Source organism: Sus scrofa, chromosome 14, assembly GCF_054392235.1.
Source record: "Sus scrofa isolate SSC_HxYL_T2T_F1_AM1 chromosome 14, Sscrofa_HxYL_maternal_Yorkshire_Landrace_v2.0, whole genome shotgun sequence".
Lineage (NCBI taxonomy): Eukaryota > Metazoa > Chordata > Mammalia > Artiodactyla > Suidae > Sus > Sus scrofa.
This window is the reverse complement of record NC_139396.1, coordinates 121298953-121320373: the sequence shown is the minus strand read 5'-3', so window position 1 is coordinate 121320373 and position 21421 is coordinate 121298953. Positions and strand designations below refer to the sequence as shown.

General features: G+C 40.1%; 1 protein-coding gene across 4 annotated transcripts in view; it reads left to right on the top strand.

Annotated features, from left to right (window-relative positions):
- The window catches only part of ASAH2 (N-acylsphingosine amidohydrolase 2), a 115130-nt gene that overhangs the window by 20178 nt on the left and 73531 nt on the right, over positions 1 to 21421 (top strand). For 2 of the 4 annotated variants that reach the window (XM_084996691.1, XM_005671250.4), the window contains exon 2: positions 19406 to 19522. The gene's annotated coding sequence lies outside the window, so the exon portion shown is untranslated. Of the gene's footprint in view, positions 1 to 19237; positions 19523 to 21421 lie in introns of those variants that run through there. The other 2 variants (XM_084996690.1, XM_021072694.2) reach the window with 2 other exon arrangements.

The window sequence follows — 21421 nt, the reverse complement described above, 5'->3', positions numbered from 1 at the left end:
ACAGAATATTGAGTAGACCTCCCTGTGCTATATGGTAGGTCCTTGTTGGTTATATATTTTATATATAGCAGTGTGTATGTGTTAATCTGATCTGGCTACTTCTGACCACATTTGTCATGTCTTTCCTCAGGACCTCTGTTTCCTTCTCTGCTCTCATCTTACCAAATGACTCAATTTCCCAAACTCCATGTGCTCTCTCTTCAGGCTTTTACACATGCCGGTCCTTCTTATTAGGTGAAATAGATTGCCAAAATGGCTCGGTTCTCCACCCCTCCCTGAATCCACACCTTCCACCATATGACTTGCCATCAAGAGGCAGAGACTATTTCCCCTCCCCTTGGATCTGGGCTGGCCCTTGGACTTGCTTTGGTCAATACAATGCAACAGACGCTACAGTGTGCCAGTTTTGAGCTTAGGCAACAAAAAATCTGCATGTTTCCACTCCTTATCTTAGAAACTTGCCCAGCTACCATGTGAACAACCCTAGGCTAGCTATGTGGAACAGAGACAAGCTGTCCCAGCTGAGGCCATCCTAAACAAGCAGCTCCCAGCCAACCCTCAACCAATCCGTCAGGTCTCCATTGATGCATTCCAGATCAGCAGAACGGCTCAGCCAGGCCTGGCCAAATTATTAACCCACAGAATCATGAACTAAACAAATTATTCTTTTAATCTATTAAATTTTGGAGTGGTTTGTTATGTGGCCAAAGCTAACTGATATACTAGGTTAACAATTAGCTCTCTGATCTCATGTCATAAATCTTAGCTACTACTTCCTTTGGCAAAGACATTTCTTTTTCTTCTTTTTTAAAAATTACTCAATGAATTTTATTACATTTATAGTTATACAATAATCATCACATCTCAGTTTTATAGCATTTCCATCTCAAACCCCCAGAGCACCCCCCCACCCCGCAACCTGTCTCATTTGGAAACCATAAGTTTTTCAAAGTCTGTGAGTCAGCATCTGTTCTGCAAAGAATTTTATTGTGTCCTTTTATTAGACTCCACTTGTAAGTGATAGCATATGATATTGGTATCTTGCTGTCTGACTGACTTCGCTTAGCATGATAATTTCTAGGTCCATCAGCAAACACATCTGACCCCCTTCAAGTATGAGTTAGGTTTTCTAGAGGCACTTGGGTTTCGGTACTATTATGTGGGAATCACCTCTATCTTACACTGTAAGACTTTTGAAGGCAGGCATTTTGTCTATGTATTGTATACTTTAGGCTACAGTGTCTGGTACTCTGTAGATGCTCAGGAAAAAAAAAAGTATATATATATATATACACACACATCTTTTTTGTCTACCCCACAGCATATGGAGTTCCCCAGGCAGGGATCAGATCTGAGCCTCAGTTGTAACTTTCACAGCATCTGCAGCAATGCTGAATCCTTTAACCCACTATTCCAGGCAGAGGATCAAACCTATGTCCTTGGTGCTGCAGAGACACTGCCGATCCCATTGCGCCACACTGGGAACGCCCATAAACTTTTGCATGAAGGAAGAAACAAATTAAATGTTGCAACTTCTGGCCTGTATATGTTCAGTTTGTCACACATTGACCTATAAAATGATAAAAAATATTTTTCTCGGAATTGTTTGCCTTATACTTGAAATCTAGAAATGAAGATAAATAATAATACTGACTTCTCATTAAAAACTAGGAAGATCCATCCACCCTTAGCCTTCATTTCCTCATGGCACCAATGGGTGGTGGCTGCCCCCTCGGATGGGCACACACTTTTGCACTGTGACAGTCCTCATTCATCCCCATTGCATCCTCAAAACCCATTGTAATTGATCACTGCAACCGTGGAGTTCTCTTGCAGCTGCCTGCAAGTTTCACTGAGCTACTTAGCTGCTGTCAAGCACATTTCAACATTTAGGAGAGCCGCTGGTGGATCCACTTACTTCCACCATCAATATGAGTGTGATGTAGGCAGTCTCCTTCCTGCACAAGATTTTAAGGATTGCTTAGGGTCTCATTTTCGTCCTGTATACATTGTTTTTTTTTTTTTTTTTTTTTTTCTCCCTCCAAAAGCTTTTCAAGGATAATTTAACTTTAAACCTGTTTAAACTCCAGCAAGATTTCCTTTCATCTCATAATTCGGTTTAATTAGGGCAGGACTTGTGGTGTAGCTGGAAGTAGCCTCACCCAGCAGTGCTGGCAGGCCTGTCAGGAATAGCATGCCGGTTTTTCTGATGTATTTTCCCTTTAATGGTACTCTAATGGCCTGCATGAAACCTGCCATTGGTGACCCATCTCTTTCACCATGGACTGAGGTTATTTTTCAGCAGCGTGAGATGAGATTGGAAGATAGGAAGCGTTTTGTTTTTGGTTTTTTTTTTTCTTTTTTGGTGACTACGCATTCTCCTTACAAGTCTTATCGTTCACTGATTGGGACTTTGAAAGAAGAAACTCCCTAGCCTATTCATAACTCCAGGTTTTAAAAAGAAACTCACTAAGCATGGTTGAAGTTCAGCAAGAATGCATTCATACAAGCATACTAATTCTTTACCCTGGCATCTATTCAAATTGGTCAGTGTTCAGGCTGAACCAGTAGTTCAATCTTTTGAACATATCAACCCTGGAATTGACACGCTGGAATGGGAAAAATGCTAGTCTTCCATCATATCTTTACCTTTGGACTCGTTTGCTAGGCACCAGGCTTAACAACTTGGTCACAGATCTATGTCACATGGTGGTGTCAGTTCTTTTATGGAACCACCAATAATATCATCCAATTTGGAAGAAACTTTATCTCGTATGGTATATCCAAGGTTCGACTTGTCTGGATATGAAAAGGCAGCTCAGCCTGTTTTCTCATTAGAAAAATGAATAAGCAGGTAGAACCAGCTCTGTTCTATTGGTTCTGACTAAATTAGTTGATGCCTCATTATTTCTAAAAGTCCCACATAAGCAAATCACCACTGACTTAGGAGCCGAACCGAGATGGAGTCTGGGGCAGGCATGATCCACCTCTTATAGCCAAGAAAAGAAAGATAAGCTCTGTTTTCAGTCATGGTTATTCTTCACTTGATGATGCATGAGAATAGATTAGCAGAATTGACACCTTCTTTTTTAACCTAGTTGGAGAACTGAAGTATTTACTCTGTATGACTTTTTCATATCCTTCATTCATCCTTTTTAAAAGAATTACCTTTGTACCACAAAAGTGACATATGATCATTGCACAAAAATTTTAAATATGGTTATGTGGAATGCACAAAATTTAAAAAGTTTCCAAAATCCCAACATAAAACAGTGTAGCATTTTGAAACAGATCAGTCCAGTTATGTCTCTATCTCCCTTTATAAATACATATATAGTATTTTTAGGGCCGCACCTATGACATATGGAGGTTCCCAGGCTAGGGGTCGAACTAGAGCTATAGCTGCTGGCCTACACCACAGCCATGGCAACGTGGGATCCAAGCCACATCTGTGACCTACACCACAGCTCACAGCAATGCTGGATCCTTAACCCACTGAGTGATGCCAGGGATTGAACCCGAGTCCTCATGGATAATAGTTGGTTTTGTTAACCACTGAGCCATGATGTGAACTCCATCCCTTTTCCCATTTTTGAGAGCTTTAAAAGATGGAGTTCTTTCTCTTAAATCCCAAACTTAAAAACCTTGGAGGAAAATGTTTTCAAATATCTTACACATTCTTCTGCTATCTTAAGAGACTGTTAAACAAAAATGACTTGTAACTCAGACCACTGATTATTGTCCTGAACTGAGTCATTTTCAATTGAGCCTTTTTCAGCTATCACTTTTGTTACTTGTGTACTTGCTTCTAGAAATTCTTCTAGTGATTGGAAGAAAAAGAATGGTTGGTTAGAATTGTTTGCAAATTAAAATCACCAAGCCCTGTGTGAACCAAAGAACCTCTCCTCTGGTATAAAATGCATGAACTTTATTTCATAAGTTTCGGTGGCCTGAGATCTCTTATAGTTCCTTCCCGTTTTAACTGTGACTTAGAATTGCATGAAATGTGATCTCTAAATTAGAGATATTTTACTATGCTTTGAAATGCAATGTTGAGCATCCTTTTATGTACCTGTTTGCCATCTGGATGTCTTCTTTGGAAAAAAATGTTTAATTCCTTCTTGCCCATGTTTAAGTCAAATTGTTTGTTTTTTGGTTGTTGAATTATATGACTTTATATATTTTGGAAATTAGCCCCTTGTCTGACATATGATTTGCAAATATTTTCTTCCATTCTGCAGGCTGCCTTTTCATTTTCTTGATTGTTTCCTTTGCTGTGCAGAAGCTTTTCCATTTGCTGTAGTCCCATGTTTTGATTGTTTGCTTTGGTTGCTTGTGCTTTTTGTGTTATACCCAAAAAATCATTGCCAAGACCAATGTAAAGGAGCTACTTTCCTGTTTTCTTCTAGGAGTTTTATAGTTTCAGGTTTTACTTTTGCTTCAGTCTATTTTGAGTTAATTTTTGTGAGTGGTCTAAGAGAGGTATCCAATTTCATTTTTCTACAAGTGGAAATAAAACCATTCAATTCATTGGGGACTGAAGGAAATTTTAAAAGAAGATTTATAATTTAGCTAAGGAATCGTCTTCATTAACTGGGATATTCAGGTGGCTATGTTAATCAGGATGGGTGGGGGGCTTGCTCTGGTAAAATCTTAATTGCTCAACACATAAGCATTTCCTTATTATTTATGCAAAGCACTGTCCTGGTCTGATGACTCTGAGGTAGATTTCTCCTAAGCAGTGACTCAGGGACCTTGTAACCTGTCATCTGGGACATGTAGTTATTAGGGTCACCAGAGCAGAGGAAGAGAGACCCTGCAGAATTCCCCCACCCCAAAATGCTTCCGCATTAATACTTCAATCCAGAGGGGACACACGTCACTGCCATTTCCAGCCCACTGACCAGTGACTACCAGGGGATGGAAAGCATAAATTTCCTGTGTGCCTGCAGAGGAGTGGAGGAGCAGATATGGACGAGTGCTGCAAGTCTCCATGACAGCAAGTGACTTTGGGCAAGTAACTTATCTATATGCCATGGGGGTTGGATGAGATGACTTTAGGATCCCTACCTCTTCTCACAATTCCTGAGTCTAAATTTTGACTTCCTAACAGGAAGCCTTAGGTCTTTGACTACTTCGTAGGCATTGTTTTATTGTTTCCCCAAGGATGTCAGGTATATTAATACTAGTAAAGGCAGATGTTTTGCTGTAGAGGTAGAGGGCTCTGAAGGCAGGTGGTCTGGTTTTGAATCCACCTTTGTCTCTTACTGGCAGTGTGACCTTTGGCTATCTTTTGTTAACTTCTCTATGATTTTTAAATTTTTTTTGCTTTTTAATTCAAATGTAGAATGGGGATAGGTGTAATACCATCCTCGAAGGATGACTGTGAGTATTAAAAGAGATGATATAATGTTTTTAGAATAGGCTCTAGAATATATATAGAAGTCAATGAATTTATTTCATTGCAATTTTTACTATTTTAAAAAGATAGCTGTCCTCCTTGCCCTGGCTTGTTAAGTTTCTGCATGGTAACATCTCTGAAAGTTGTTGTGGTCCTTCATGACCTGATGTGATTAGCCAGCCCAACCCATGCAAGTCTCTTTAATCTACTGATCTGTAAAATGGAGTCACAAACACCCAAGACCAACAACAAGACTTTGGACTTATGCCTCATTTGCTTTCACTTAGATTCCTTCCCAGTCTGGCCCTTTCTTGGCTCCATTTTACTCCTGCCTTTGGCTCTTCAGGCTTGAGATTCCTGCCTGGTTTCCCCAAATCATCAATCCCTGGCTTTCTTTTCCTGGGCTGGCCTCTTTGATTATCAGGGAACCCACTTAGCTCCAGGGGTACTCCCTACCCTAACCTCAGACCTTCAGGACCCAAATTCTTCCTCACCTTCTGGTTCACACTGAGGCTTGGTCCTGGCCTCACACAGTGGAGGGAACATCAGACAGATGGACAGCCCCTCTCATTTCACTGGCCATACTCTAGTTATTTCAGATGCCAACTAACCCTTACATAACCATTCAAAATCAATGACAAACCCATGATGCTAAGTCCTCTTGCAGACATTACACCTCCAAGGAGAACATGTGAGCAAGAACTTTTTTTCTCCTTGGATTTTTTTTTTTTTTTTTTTTTTTTTTAGGGCTGCACCTATGGCATATGGAAATTCCCAGGCTGGGGTTGGATCAGAGCTGCAGCTGCTGCCCTATGCCAGAGCCACAGCAATGCAGGATCTGAGCTAAATCTATGACCTACTGCATAGTTCATGGCAATGCCAGATCCTTAACCCACAGAGCAAGCAAGGCCAGGGATCGAACCTGCGTACTCATGGATACTAGTCAGGTTCATAACCTGCTGAGCCACAATGAGAACTCTCTTCTCTTGGATCTTAAGTTGGTTATCCTTGGGAACAAATAAGACAAATTGGAGCAAGAGAGAACGTGAGAACTGGCGTGCATTTACTCTCTAGCATGGGAATGATCTGTTTCCCCTGCTCCTTTGCTTTTTGGCTGATCTAATAGGGGATCTTCTGTGACTGGTTCAAGTGCATCTGCTCCAGAGAGGGAAGAGAGCAGTTCTCAGCAGGCAGGTTTCCTCCTCATGCTGATTCTGCCCAATACAAGAAAGACGACATGCTTTCACGTCAAACTCCACTAAAGTTGTCTTTCTCCTATTGGTGGGAGAGATTATTGAATCAGGCTGGACTTTGATAGAAGCAAGTTGCTTTCTGTTTCTCTTGGTCATTTCTTTTCCAAGTTCTATCAAAGGACAGTGTGGTACTTTTCCCACAAGTGCACAGTACAGGTGGGAGATGCTAAGCATCTGAGATTTATGTAGAAGAGAAAATTACATCAAAGATACTGTCAACCTGTCCCTGAAATGATGATAAATGCAGCTGCAGACTGCTTTCCTCCAATCTGCCTTCATAATCTTGTATGGCAAACAGGCCACATTTGTCACTGCCAAATGCAATAGATTCTTATCTGTGGTTTTGGAAAGAGATAAATCACCAGAGAATTATTTGCAAATATTCTGCAAAGGCTATATAGCTCCGCACTGTTTATCTAACAGCAGAGAACTAGGGAAGTTTTGCAATTCCAATTTTACCTAAATTTTAAACCCTATGGAGCTTTCAAAAATAGCAAAAGACACTCCTTCTCCCCAAGGCTGGGTTTATCAAACTCTAATAGGGAGATCTGTGGAACCAAGCTTGAGGAATACACAAAGAGAGGAACTGTGCTATATAGGGTTTAAAAGGCACAGAACCTATCACTCTTGGGCATCCACATTCAGCTTCTTATTAATATAATAACTCATTTGCATCATGCTATAGAGTTAGCAAAGAAGTTTTTAAAAACACCATCTATGTGAATCTTTCAGTTAGGTAGTTTTTTGTTAGTCCCTATTTTTAAAGAAGGAAAATGAAGATCAGAGGGATTAAGATCCCTGAAGGAAAAAAAGCCTCCATCTTCAGATTCCATATAGCTATCTTTTCCATACCCTTGTGTCATTCTTTATCTTCTGCCCTTTGTGTTCATGTTAGGACTGGGGTAAATTTGGAGGGAGGAACTCTGTAGTCCTGGAGTAGTTCATCTACCTTTTTGTCTGAGAACAGCAGGACTGTCGACATTGCTAGAACATGGGGTTTGGGGATCCCCAGGGAAGGGAAGCACTGATGCCCATTTCTGTCACATGCCGTCTTCCTCACCTATGGTTGGAGCTGGGACCTCCCTCTTAGGAAGGAACATGGGCTCCCAACTGAAGGGAAGAACATCCCCTAGTTGTGTTCTCAGGCTCAACATATGATAGGTGCAGGAAGGGTTTAATAAGAAAGATTATCTCAAACTTAGACCAAAAGGGGCTCTATTCTTGCTTCTATTGCTTATGGTTTGAGGTCAAGATTCAACCAAGACAAGTGAAAAAATAAATCTATAAATAGTCCATTGATGATGGGAGACTGCTTTCAGGTTCAAAGGAATTTTTCAGTCCTTTGTAAAACCCATAAGGTAGTAAGGTACCACCCTGGCAGCCTTGTGTGCTTAACATTAATTTCTTTTCAGACCAGGTGAACAGTTCATTGTGCCGAACCACTCATCACTTTTAACTTTAAAAGCATTCCCAGAGGCAGCTTGGCATACAAGTGCCCTAGAATTGAAATGCATGAATTTTTCAAAGAGAGGTCCAAGGCTCACTTTTGTGAGATTTAGCTTGGATAAGTTCTTAGTTGGAAATAACAGAATCCACTCCTGCTAGCTAAAGAATAAAGGGCTTTAAAATCACTCACAGAGTCTTTGTGAAGGCAGCGAATTGAGTCTGGGCTTCTAGGAAAACACCCCCAGCTTAGACTGCGAACTGAGCTGTTAAAGGATGGGTTGCCTGGTCACAGTCATGGAAAAGGAAGCAGCTGTGGCAGCTGGAAGCAGCCATCAAGGAAGCAGCTCAGAGTTATGCTACCATGATACAAACCAGGGAGGTGGATGACCCAGGCCCCGCCTCTCTCCCCTAGTAGCTCAGTTCTAAATCAAAGTCTCATACTAGTGCATCTGAAAGACAACTTAAACTACATCAGGTGCTTTAGGCAAATGAGGGTCCAGCCTCTGCATGGGCTTAGAAAGGGTGTTGAGTGAAATATCTGCCACCATGCCTTTAACTGCCTCTCTGCTGTTCACTGGCCTGTTAAAGAACAGGTTATTTCCCATCCATCTCTCCTCTCATCTATCCCTCTATCTGACCATCATCCTCCATTTATCTGACTTTTGCATTTTTTTTTCTTTTTCTTTTTGCTTTTTTAGCGCCACACCTGTAGTGTATCAAAGTTCTGAGGCTCGGGGTTGAACTGGAGCTTCAGCGGCCAACCTAATCCACAGCCACAGCAACACCAGATCTGAGCCTCATCTGTGACCTGCACCACAGCTCACAGCAATGCTGGATCCTTAACCCACTGAGCGAGGGATTGAATCCACATTCTCATAGATTCTAGTCTGGTAACCTGATGAGCCACAATGGGAACTCCCTGACTTTTGCAATTTTGATCTTGTTTCCTTTTTAAAAAAATCTATTATAGAATGTAAGTAAAAGATAAAGATTAAAAAAAAATTATAACCACAATATCATTGTCACACTAACATTCTAAACAATAATCCCTTAATATCATCAAATATCTAGTCAGTGTTCAAGTGTTCCCAATTATCTCATAGTTTTAAACAATTAAAAAAAATCAGTTTTTGAATCAGATTCCCAATAAGTGATGGTTTGGGGCTTACAACATATAGTTGGCTGATAGGTTTCTTCAGCTTCTTTTAAAAAGGCCAAAGGTTTATATAATGTGAAGAAACATGACTAAGAATCTTCAGCCTTATTTATTTATGTGTTTGTTTGTTTGTTTGTTTATTTGTCTTTTTAGGGCTGCACCCACAGCATATGGAGGTTCCCGGGCTAGGGGTCTAATCAGAGCTATAGTTTCCAGCCTATGCCACAGCCACAGCAATGCCAGAGCTGAGACATGTCTGAGACCTACCACAGCTCACAGCAACGCCAGATCCTTAACCCACTGAGCGAGGCCAGGGATTGAACCTGCAACCTAATGGTTCCTAGTCAGATTCGTTTCCGCTGAGCCATGACAGGAACTCTCTTCAGCCCCTTTTAATCTACAGCTTGCTTTTCCTTTTCTCCCCTTCCTGGCCCCTGGCCCCCTTCCCCTGCCTTCCTTTTTCCTCCCCATTCTCCCACCTCCTCCTCTTCTCTCCTCTTCTCCTCCACCCCTTCCTCCTCCTCCTCTGACTCCACCTCCATCTCTATCTTTCTCTCCCTTTCTACTTACAGTTTGTTAAAGAAAGTGACTCAGAGTCTCTCACGGTCCGGATTTTGTTTACTGTATCCCATGTCCACCAAAATACTCAGTTGTCTGTATTTCCTGTCGTGGCGCAGTGGTTCTTAGTCAGATTTGTTTCCACTGTGCCACTACGGGAATTCCTATAACTCTGCTTCTGTCTTACGTTTGTTCTTTTGCTTTTTTCCCCTTATGATTCAACATATAAGTGAAATTATACAGTATTTGTCTTTATCTGACTTATTTCACTTAGCATAATACTCTTTGGGTCCATCTGTGTTGTCACAAATGGCAAGATTTCAGTCTCTTTTTTTTAATGTCTGAGAAATATTTCATGATCTATCTATATATCTATATCACATCTTTATCTGTCATTTATTGATGGGCACTTAGGTTACTTCTATGTCTTGGCTGTTGTAAAGAATGTTGCAATGAACATGGGGGTGCATTTTAATTAGTGTTTTACTTAGGTAAATTACTAAGAGTGGAATTGCTATATTATGTGATAGTTCTAGTTTTAATTTTTTGGGGGAATCTCCCTATTTGCACCAATTCGCATTCCAACCACGAGAGTTCCTTTTTCCTCACATCCTTGTCAACACTTATTTTTCTTTTTGTTAATAGCCATTCTGACATGTGACATGGTATTTTATTGTACTTTTGATTTGCATTTCCTTGCTGATTAGTGATATTTGGTATCTTTTAATGTGCCAGTTGGCCATCTGTATATCTTCCTCGGAAAAATGTCTGTTCAGAGCCTCTGCCGATTTTAAAATCGTTTGCTTTTTTGAAGTTAAATTGTATGAATTCTTTGTATATTTTGTGTATTGACCCCTTGTTGGATATACTGCTTGCAAATACCTTCTCTCATTCAGAAGGTAGCCTTTTTGTTTTGATAATTTTCCTCACCATGCAAAAGAATTTTAGTTTGATATAGTCCATTTGTTTATTTTTGCTTTTGTTTCCCTCACCTGAGAAGACATAGCCAAAAAAATTTATGAAGACTGATGTCAAAGAGGATATTGCCTATATTTTCTTCTGGAAGTATCATGGTTCCAGATCTTACATCTAAGTCTTCAATCCAATTGAATTTATTTTTGTGCATAGTGTGAGAGAGTAGTCTAGTTTGATTCTTTTGCATAAAGCTCTCCAGGTTTACCAACACCATTTATTGAAGAGGCCTAGCGTGTGATGTATCCTGGAGAATGTTCCATGTGCATTTGCAAAAGATGTGTATTCTGCTATTTTTGGATGAAAAATTTTATATGTATCTATTAAGTTCATTTGGCCTAATATGCCATTTAAGACTGGTGTTTAATGATTTTCTGTCTGGATGCCGTCCATTGATGTAAGTGGGTGTTCAATTCCCCTACTATTAATTATGTTACTGTCAAATTCTTCCTGTATGTTAATATTTGCTTTGTGTATTTAGGTGCTTTTATGTTGGATAAATATATGTTTAAATTATTATATCTTCTTCTTGGATTGATCCCTTGATCATTATGTAGTGTCCTTTTTTGTCTCTGTTACACTCCCTCTTTTAAAGTCTCTTTTGTCTGATACATATATTGCTACCCCAGATTCCTTTTCATTTTCATTTTCATGGAATACCTTTCCTATCCCCTCATTTTCATCTGTATGTATCTTTAAATCTGAAGTAAGGCTATTGTAAGCAGTATACATGGGTCTTGTTTTTTTAATCTACACAGCTACCCTATGTATTTTGAATGGAGCATTTAGTTCATTGACATTTAAAGTAACTATTGACAGGTGTGTACTTATTGGCACTTTGTTAATTGTTTTGAGGTGTTTTTGTAGTTTTTTTTTTTTGTCATTGTTCCTTTTATTCTCTTCTCTCGTGATTTGATGACTATCTTTAGTGTTGTGTTTGGATTACTTCTTCTTATGTGTGTGTGTGTGTATCTATTATAGATATTTGGTTTGTGGTTACCATGATACATATATATAAGTTGGTCATCTCTTAAGTTCAAATGCATTTTAACAACTCTGCACTTGCATTCCATTCTCCTCATGTTTAATGTTTTTGATATCATACTTTACATCATCTTTTTTGCACCTCTTAACTACTTATTGTGGATATAGATGACTTTTACTATTTTTGTCTTTTAACCTTCCTACTAGCTTTGTACATGATTGATTACTACCTTTACGGTGTATTTGCCTTTATCAATGAGATTTTTCCTATCATAATTTTCATGTTTTTAGTTGTGGCCTCTTTTTCACTTAGAGAAGCCCCTTTAATATTTCTTGTAAAGCTGGTTTGGTGATGCTGAACTCTTTTAGTTTTTGCTTGTTTATAAAACTTTTGATCTCTCCATCAGCTGATAGCCTCATGGAAGTTCCATAGCGTGTAATTAGTTGCTTTTCCCTGGCTGGTTTTAATATTTTTTCATTATCTTTAACTTTTGCCATTTTAATTATAGTGATCTTGGTGTGGTCCTCTTTGGGTTAATCCTGTTTGAGACTCTGTGATTTCTGAACCTGGATGTCTTTTTCCATTCCCAGGTTAAGGAGGTTTTAGCCATTATATCTTCAAATATGTTCTCTGAACTTTCTCTCTCTCTTCTTCTCCTGGGACCTTTATAATGTGAATGTTACTATATGCTTGATTTTATTCTAGAGGTCTTTTAAGCTGTCCTCATGTATTTTTATTTTATTTTATTTTTCTGTGCAACTTCATTGATTTCCACTATTCTGTCTTCCAGCTTACTGGTCCAGTTCTCTGTATCATTTAATCTATTTTTGATTCCTTCTACTGTGTTTGTCATTTCAGATATTATATTCTTCATCTCTGTTTTGTTCTTTATCTTTTTTTAAAATATGAATTTTCACTTGATTCATTCATTCTTCATTGAGTAAAGTTCTGAGTTCTTTGAATCTCTTTATGATCATTACCTTGAACTCATTATTGGGTTGATTATTTATGCATCATTTAGTTCTTCTTATGGAGTTTCATCTTGTTTCTCTGTTTGGATCATTTTCCTCCATTGCCTTATCTAGTTTGATGTTTTTATTCCTTTATATTTGGTAGATTATGTTTCCCAACCTTGGAGAAGTGGGCTTTTGTAGGATATGTCCTATGCATTCCAGCAACACATTCCCCTCTCATTACCAGAACTGTATGCTCTAGAGCTGTCCTCTTTATGGGCGGTGTGGATCCTTCTGGTGTGGCAGGTTGACTATTGTGTGTGTGTGTGGGTGTCTGGTGGATGTGGCTAGCCCCTGGTTCATTTCATTGATCCAGCACCTGCCTTGGTGGGGACTGCCAGCTGCTGGTTGGTGGGGGTATGTGTCATGAGGCAACTGGCTGTGGAGCCCCAGGGATTCTGGGAATTGTGCTTGCCCATTGGAGGGAGGATATGGGTTCTAGGATGGGTGGTTCCAGATGTAGAGTCAGTCTGCTGGTGGGCAGGGCTCATTCTTGACATAGCTGGCTGAAGGGTCCCAGGTTTCCCCAAACTGGTGCTGGCTTGCTGCTGAGAAGGGCTAGATCCTGGGGTGGCTGACTAAGGGATTCTAAGTGTCTCAGAGCTGGTGTTGCTCTGCCGGTAGACAAGGTCAGGGCTCAGTGATATAGGCCTAGTACCTGCTCATTGGTGGGTAGAGCTGTGTCCTGGTGTTTCCAGCTGTAGAGCCCTGGGGGTCTTGAAGTTGATGTCAGCCCACTGGTTGATGGGACTGGATCCCCAGGATGCTGGTTGAGGAGTGCAAGGTGTCCAGAGGTGGTTTTGTCCTAATGAAAGCAAGACTAGGGCTCAGGAAGTCCTGGGGCTGGTACTAGCCTGCTGGTTTGTGGGCAGGGTCCTGACATAGCAGGCTGTGGGACTGAAGTGGTGCTGGGGTTGGTGTCTGCCTGCTGGTGGGTAAAAACTGGTCCTGGGACTGGTTGGAGCCCAATAGTAAGTGGAACTAAGTCCCAGGACCTCTGCCTGCAGTGTTGGTCCCAGTGTTGCTGTGTCAGCCTACTAGAGGGTAGGGCTGTCGCCTAGTGGGTCCTGGTCTGATGCGTGCCCACTGGTGGGTTGAGCCAGATCCAGAGGCCTTGGCTGCATGGCCCTTGGGGTCCTAGTGATAGCGTCAGTGCTCTGGGTTGCAAGGCCAGGTGTTGGGCCCTCTAATAGACAAGGCTGAGTCCCAGGGAAGCTGGGGGCTCATGGGATCTTAATGCAGACAGCCCAATGGTAAGTAAGGCTGTATTTCTGCCTAAATAGTTGCTTGGCCTGGGGAATTCCAGGATTGGTGTGTACAGGCTGTTGTGTAGGGCTGGGTCCCAGGGCTAATAAACTAGTGGCAGCATTCCAGAATAGCACTTGCCAGCACTAGTGTCCACTTGGTAGTACAAGCTCCCCAGAATGGCTGATGCCAGGGTCTGTTTCCCCAGGGGAAGCTCCAGTTGCCTCCTGCTTCTCTGGGAGACTCTCTAAGATCAGCAGTTGGGTTTAACCCAGGCTCCTTTCAAATCACTGCTTTTGCCCTGGGTCCCAGAGAATGTGAGATTTTGTGCTTATTCTCTTTAAGAGTGGGGTCTCTATTTCACACAGCCCTCTTGGTCTCCCAAAAATAAGCCCCAGTGGCCTTCAAACCCAAATGTTCTGGAAGCTTGTGTTACTGGTGCAGGACCCCTGGGTGAAGGAACCTGATGTGGGATTCAAAGCCCTCATTCTCTGCAATTGTAGTTATTCTTCTGTTCGTGGGTCATCCACCCAGAAGTATGGGTCTTGATCATACTATGATTCTGCCCCTTCTACCCATCTTGTTGTGGTTCCTTCTTTATATCTTCCATTGTAGAAGATCTTTTCTAATAGTATTCTGGTCTTTCTTGTCAATAGTTTCTCTGTAAATAATTGCTCCTCTAAGTTACCTTTATACAGCAAAAGCAGGGTACATTTTACTATACAGCACAGGGAACTATTTTCAGTATCCTGAGATCAATAGTAATAGAAAAGAATACAAAAATCACTTTGCTGTACAGCATAAATTAACACTGTAAATCAACTATACTTCAATTAAAAAATTATTCTTATTTCTTGATCCTCCTTTCCACCACCCTCCCTTTTTTTTTTAACAAGGTTTTGGAAAAAACATACTAGTACTCTGGCATGTTTTAAAGGTTATCAATAAAATTTTTAAAAATTTCATTTTAACATCGTGGATTTAAGAAAATTTGATTTGCTTCAATCTATTGCATGTATTACTTTTTGAATTGATGCTTAAATTGACCTATTGTTGGCTAGAGGGAAAGTCTAGTTCTTTTTGGACACAATTAAAATTCAATGACTTTTTTTTTTTTTTTTTGGGCTGAAGCCAAGGCTGCAGCATATGGAAGTTCTCAGGCTAGGGGTTGAATCAGAGCTGTAGCTGCTGGCTTACACCACAGCAATGCCGGATCCAAGCCGCGTCTGCGACCTATGCCACAGCTCAAGGCAATGCCAGATCTTTAACCCACTGAGTGAGGCCAGGGATCAAGCCTGCATCCTCATTCCGCTAAACCACAAGGGGAAGGCCTCTTCATTTCTGATAAAAAACCATTTCAGCTTTAGTTCATGTATTTCCTCTCCCAGACCTAAAACCAGCCATTTCCTCAAAAATCTTGTTCTTTTTGGCAAGGAACAGTTTTTAGACAGCAAAATCTGGGTGCTTTATGAAATACTATGTTTTTTTATAGTAATTTATTCTTCAATTATTCCAAGATTCAAAGAATGAAAAAGGATGTGACCATTAGCATAGAGCATATGAAATTAGCATCAAGCCTTTTAAGGCCCTGACCCTGTACACATAAGTAAAATATTAAGAGAATTTGTAATGCTAATGACTATCATTTGGTGGTGTTAGGAGTGGGGCATTTGGGAGTTTGCTAATGAGGAGTAAATACATGACTTCTTTATTCCCAGAGGCTGCTGCCATCCCAGGGCCAAGACTGAGGTGATGTAGACAGCAAGAGTTTGGTTAAGGCAAGAGATCTTTCTAGGAATATGGAGACTTAGGCTCACATCCTGGAATAATTATTGTTTGGCTACTTGCTTTTAACCATCTTTTCCTGTTCTGGAAGCCCTTTATCATGTCTGTGTGTGTTTCCTCATCTGTAAAATGGGTAGACCATGAATGAGCATATTGGGTAGTGAGTTGAGGAGGACAGCCATCCTTATCCTAGCAAACTGGATCTAATCTGACAGTCATTCAGACAAAAATAAACTACATATACAAAATATTTACAGTGACTATTTCTTTTTTATTACTTAATGAATTTTTTTACATTTATAGGTGTATGTACAACAATCATCACAACCAAATTTTACAGCATGTCCATCCCAAACCCTCGGTGTATACCCTCAACCCCACAACCTGTCTCATTTGGAAACCATAAGTTTTGCAAAGTCTGTGAGTCAGTATCTGTTCTGCAAAGAAGTTCATTATGTCCATTTTTTAGATTCCACATGTAAGTTATAGCATCTGTCTCATTGTCTGACTGACTTCACTTAGCGTGATAATTTCTAGGTCCATCCATGTTGCTACAAATGCCATTATTTCTTTCCTTTTACAGTGACTATTTCTTGCTCTCACCCCAAAGTAGTCTTATTCCTGACTACAAGAGCCAGCTGTCTTGATGAGCACCACAAGTCCCCTTGGCCCAACATTTATCTTCCACTGACTCTACTGCAATGCTTGGAATCTCTTTGGTTTTTAGTCCCTTAATGTTCATATGTAGGCCTTCAAATATTGTCTGGGAGAAATGAGATAGTATGCCATGATTATCTGCCAAATCCTTGATTAAAATGATTTTATCTGACTTGGTTGTGGGTCATCTAGATAGTCTCAGCATGAACGAGCTTGGCATGGCTCCTTTTTCCAGGGAGAAAGGTGAAAGGAGGGGTCGAAGAGCCTGCATTTTAAACCACAGGGGCAGTTTATTTATTTATTTATTTATTTTTGTCTTTTTGCTATTTCTTGGGCCGCTCCTGCGGCATATGGAGGTTCCCAGACTAGGGGTCGAATCAGAGCTGTAGACTCCAGCCTACGCCAAAGCCACAGCAACGTGGGATCCGAGCCGCGTCTGCAACCTACACCACAGCTCACGGCAACGCCAGATCGTTAACCCACTGAGCAAGGGCAGGGACCGAACCCGCAACCTCATGGTTCCTAGTTGGATTCGTTAACCACTGCACCACGATGGGAACTCCCACAAGGGCAGTTTAAAGGGCCTCCCACTGCAAGGGAGAAGGAAATCCAATGGCAAGTCACTAGTGGGTATCTATTGTTTTTATTAATTCATTTATTTTTGTCTTTTCAGAATTGCACTGGAAGCATATGGAGGTTCCCAGGCTAGGGGTCTAATTGGAGCTGTAGCAGCTGGCCTACAACACAGCCACAGCATGCGGGATCCAAGCCGAGTTGAGACCTGAACCATAGCTTATGGCAACACCAGATCCTTAACCTGCTGAGTGAGGCCAGGGATCAAACTCACGTCCTCATGGATAGTCGTCAGGTTCATTAACTGCTGAGCCATGATGGGAACTCTTGCTGTTTTTATTTTGCCTTGATTTTATTTTGGAGAACTCCTCTTCTCTCTTTGGTGTGGTCTTGTTAAATATCCCCTCAATGGAAGGTGTAGGTATATGATCTGAGCTACGCCAGTCAGATGTTGTCTTTCAGGAACTGAATCCAGAGTGGTGCAACGTAAAGACCTAAAGCAGTTGGAGTGACCGTATCTCAATGGCAATACCCTAAAAAGAGAGTTCAACAGCTCCTGCTATACAGATCTGCAGAGCTGCCCTGATCTCCAGGCTTCCTGAGTCTTGGTCTTCAACTTCTTTTCCTGCCTTCTGGTGAACTGACTTCTCTCTCTTTCCCCAGCTACCTTAAGTTAGCTAGATTTGTTGCTTGGCACCAAAAATGGTAACATAAATGCATGAAAAGGGGGGAAAAAAAAAACAAAACCAAAAACTCGTCTAATACCATAATTTAAGCTGTGCCCTTCTGTGGTAGCAGAGAGGTAGCTAAGACACATTACTAATTACTAGCCCTATCTGAAAGCACTTATATCTCTGATATTTCCACCAGAATTTTGGGGCTGGTTTCTTTTAAAATTCTGTGAGGAATTCAGCAGACTACCTGGTCTTCTTCAAATTGCTTCCTGGACAGTTTGGATTTACTAGGAATAAATGCGGACTGTGGTCTATTTCACTCTCTCTTTGTCTTTTTGTGGGTCATTGCTTAACTTCATGCCATTGTACAGTATACATTCTCTGAGCTGAAGTAAAAGGTTTTATTCTCCTCATTTCAAAAATGCTAAATGGCTATTATAGAAAATGCCAAGTATCAAAAGATGAAAACAAAACTCACCCATAATCTTATCACCAGATAACTGGTTCTCAACATTTTAAAAATTGAAGTGTAATTTACAATGTTGTTTCCAGTGTACAGCAAAGTGATTTATATATATATATATGTGTATATATATATATATATGTGTATATATATATATATGTGTGTGTGTGTATATATATATGTGTGTGTGTGTATATATATATATATATATATACTTTTGCAGATATTTTCCATTATAGATTATTATAGGATACTGAGTATCGTTCCCAGTGCTATACAGTAGGTTCTAATTGTTTATTGTTTACAGTAGGTTCTATTTTATATACAGTAGTGTGTGTATGTTATCTAAACTCCTAAAGTCACTCTGCCCTCCCTGCAACTCTGCTAGCCCTTTGGTAACTATAAGTTTTTTTTTCTATGTCTGTGAGTCTATTTCTGCTTTATAATTAAATTCATTTGTATCATTTTGTTAAATTCCACATGTATGTGATAGTTTTTCTCTATCTGACTTACTTCACATAATATAATAATCTCTAGCCCCATCCATGTTGCTGCAAATGGCATTATTTCATTCTTTTTTGTGTCTGAGTAATACTCCATGGTAGCATCTTAATGTCTTCGCTATACTCTTTACAGTCTTTATGGTCATACACATACAAATAATATACCCTTTACAAAAATGGGATCATAATGTTTTGTAAACTTAGCATTTAGTAATTTTTCATGTCATTAAATTATTTCCTTCCATATAATTTTTAGTGGATGCACACAGTCTTTCCCTGTGTATATCCATTATTTACATTCTTAGCTCATCTAAATGTTTTCATTCTTTTTTATACACAAGAATTGAAAAATTGAAAAATCACTTTTCTGTTCTGAAATTGTTGTCAATATTGGCCAGTGGGGCCCATAACCCACTCCCTCTTGACCACAGGTTGAATGACCAGTGGTAAATAAAGCAGGTGCCCTTTTTTGGTGACCTAGGTTGTATATATTACACAGACTTCGACCTGCTGGAAGAATTGTGTTGAAATCTGAGATGACCTTCAGCCCAGCAGGACTTCTGCAACTTCTACTTCAGTATCAGGTTGTCCCCGGGAGGATTCACTAATAAGCTATTTGTTATCAATACACTTTAATCTCATCCATGTACCAAGCCCACAAAGGTATGCTAATGAGAACTTGCCTTCCTGTACATGACTGTGAAAAATCTTTCCTTGGTAGCTTTCAGAAAGTGCTGAGAAGTCTCAGGCAAGCAACATTCCAGGGGGAGGCGAACAAGATTCTGGATTATCATTTGCTTTTCTGGGATACAGAAGATCTTCTGAGTGGCTGATTCAGGTAAGAATGCCTATATTTTCCAGGAGAAGGAGGGAGGGATCTTGAATCATCCCATCATTCGGGAGATCTTGATGAAATCTCATTTCCTTACCTTGGGAAACTCATTTTGCCAAAATAATACCTTTTACTGTTACAGTCTTGAAAAATACGGATTTCAAAGACGTAGCAAGTGGCTCGCAATTGTGTCATTAAATCCTCATCATTGACCTTGCAGAATTATGCTGGTTAAGTGGCAACTATTTGAAAATGTACAATGATTCACTTCTCCAAGGATTTGTCTTCTGAAGGGAGAAAAGATATTTGCCTTCATGTTCAAATTCAGATTTTAATGATTTATGAGAAATAGTGCTAATGGATTCAAAAAGAATGGCAATATGTTGGTGGTAATTCTGGCAACTAAACAGAGTGGTGAAATACACAAGGTACATCGTTGAAATCCAAGTAAGAGGTGGAAACTAATGTTAAATCAAGTGCCACTGTTGACTTGTGTAAAAGACCAGTGGTGGCACTTAGTTCAGCAAAGCAAAACTAGAAAAATACACACACACACACACACATATGCACATGCACATGTATTTCTTACCACGTTTGTTACACAGGCTCTTACCATATAGCCATATTTACATGCATGATCTGCATGTGCATGCTTTGCTGTTGGGGGGGCCAGCAGTCAGTCATACATTTTTAATTGCTCTTTTTTTGGTGCAGAAGCTATCTCAGCTAGTTCTGAGCAGAAAGGCTCCTAGAAATCAAAGCTTTGAGTAGGAAGGTTCATAGAAATCAAAGCTTTGAGCCAAAGCTATGTATATAGTGTTTGCAGTTTGCTACTAAAACAACAGCTAATGACTAGTAAACCTCTTTGAGTTATTAAAGTTTCAGAGGCATTTCTTTTTTTTTTATTTTTTTTTATTTTCCCACTGTACAGCAAGGGGTCAGGTTATCCTTACATGTATACATTACAATTACAGTTTTTCCCCCACCCTTTCTTCTGCTGCAACAGAGGCATTTCTTAGATGAGCTTTCTGACTCGGGCTAACAGTGAAAGTTAGGATCAAGATACAGAACTAATTTGTTTTGCCCTAAATTTGAAGTTGTTCCTATTGGTGATGGTGAATGTGATCATGGTGGTGATACATAGTTGGGGAAAGCCTACTAGCAAACAACTAGGAAGTTTGGGAAGATGTTCCATGCTCGTTGTCCACTCCCAGCTCAGCCCTACTTCTGAAGTGTTTGTGGTCAGACTGATTTTTAACCTTTAGTCCAGAGATTGCAAGATCAAATGACTGCAAAGACCAGGTAGTAACTTGATACGTAAGGGCCACTGGGTAGAGGTGGTGGCAGGTTGGAGAAGGCACATCCCATCTTAAGGGAACAGCAGCTACTAAATTTTACGAAACTCTATGTATGGGAATACTGGCACAGTGTTCTTATGTTTTATGAAATATTTCGAAAAGAATTTTGAAAAGTTTCAGATTTGTAAAGGTAGACTCTATTTTTACAGATAAATTGTAAGCTCTTTTATCTTGTTGATTAAGTCAAATTGAAATGACAAATTGAGCCATACTAAAAACATCTGTTTGTTGCCAATTTATACCTATTTTTGGTAGCAGCATCTTATCCACCCACATATTACTCCTTTAAGGGGCAAGTCTTAGGACTCCAATTCCATCTCACTTCTCAAGCTTCCTTAAGGTTAAGAAAATGGTCTCTGAAGTTCCCACCTGTGATTCCAGTGGTTCTTTAATACTAGACTCGTGTAGACTCTAAAACAGTGAGGGAGTGCCCATTGTGGCTCAGCAGGTTAAGAAACTGACTGGTATCTATGAGGATGCCGATTTGATTCCTGGCCTTGCTTAGTGGGTTAAAGATCTGGCATTGTCGTGAGCTGTGGTGTGGTTT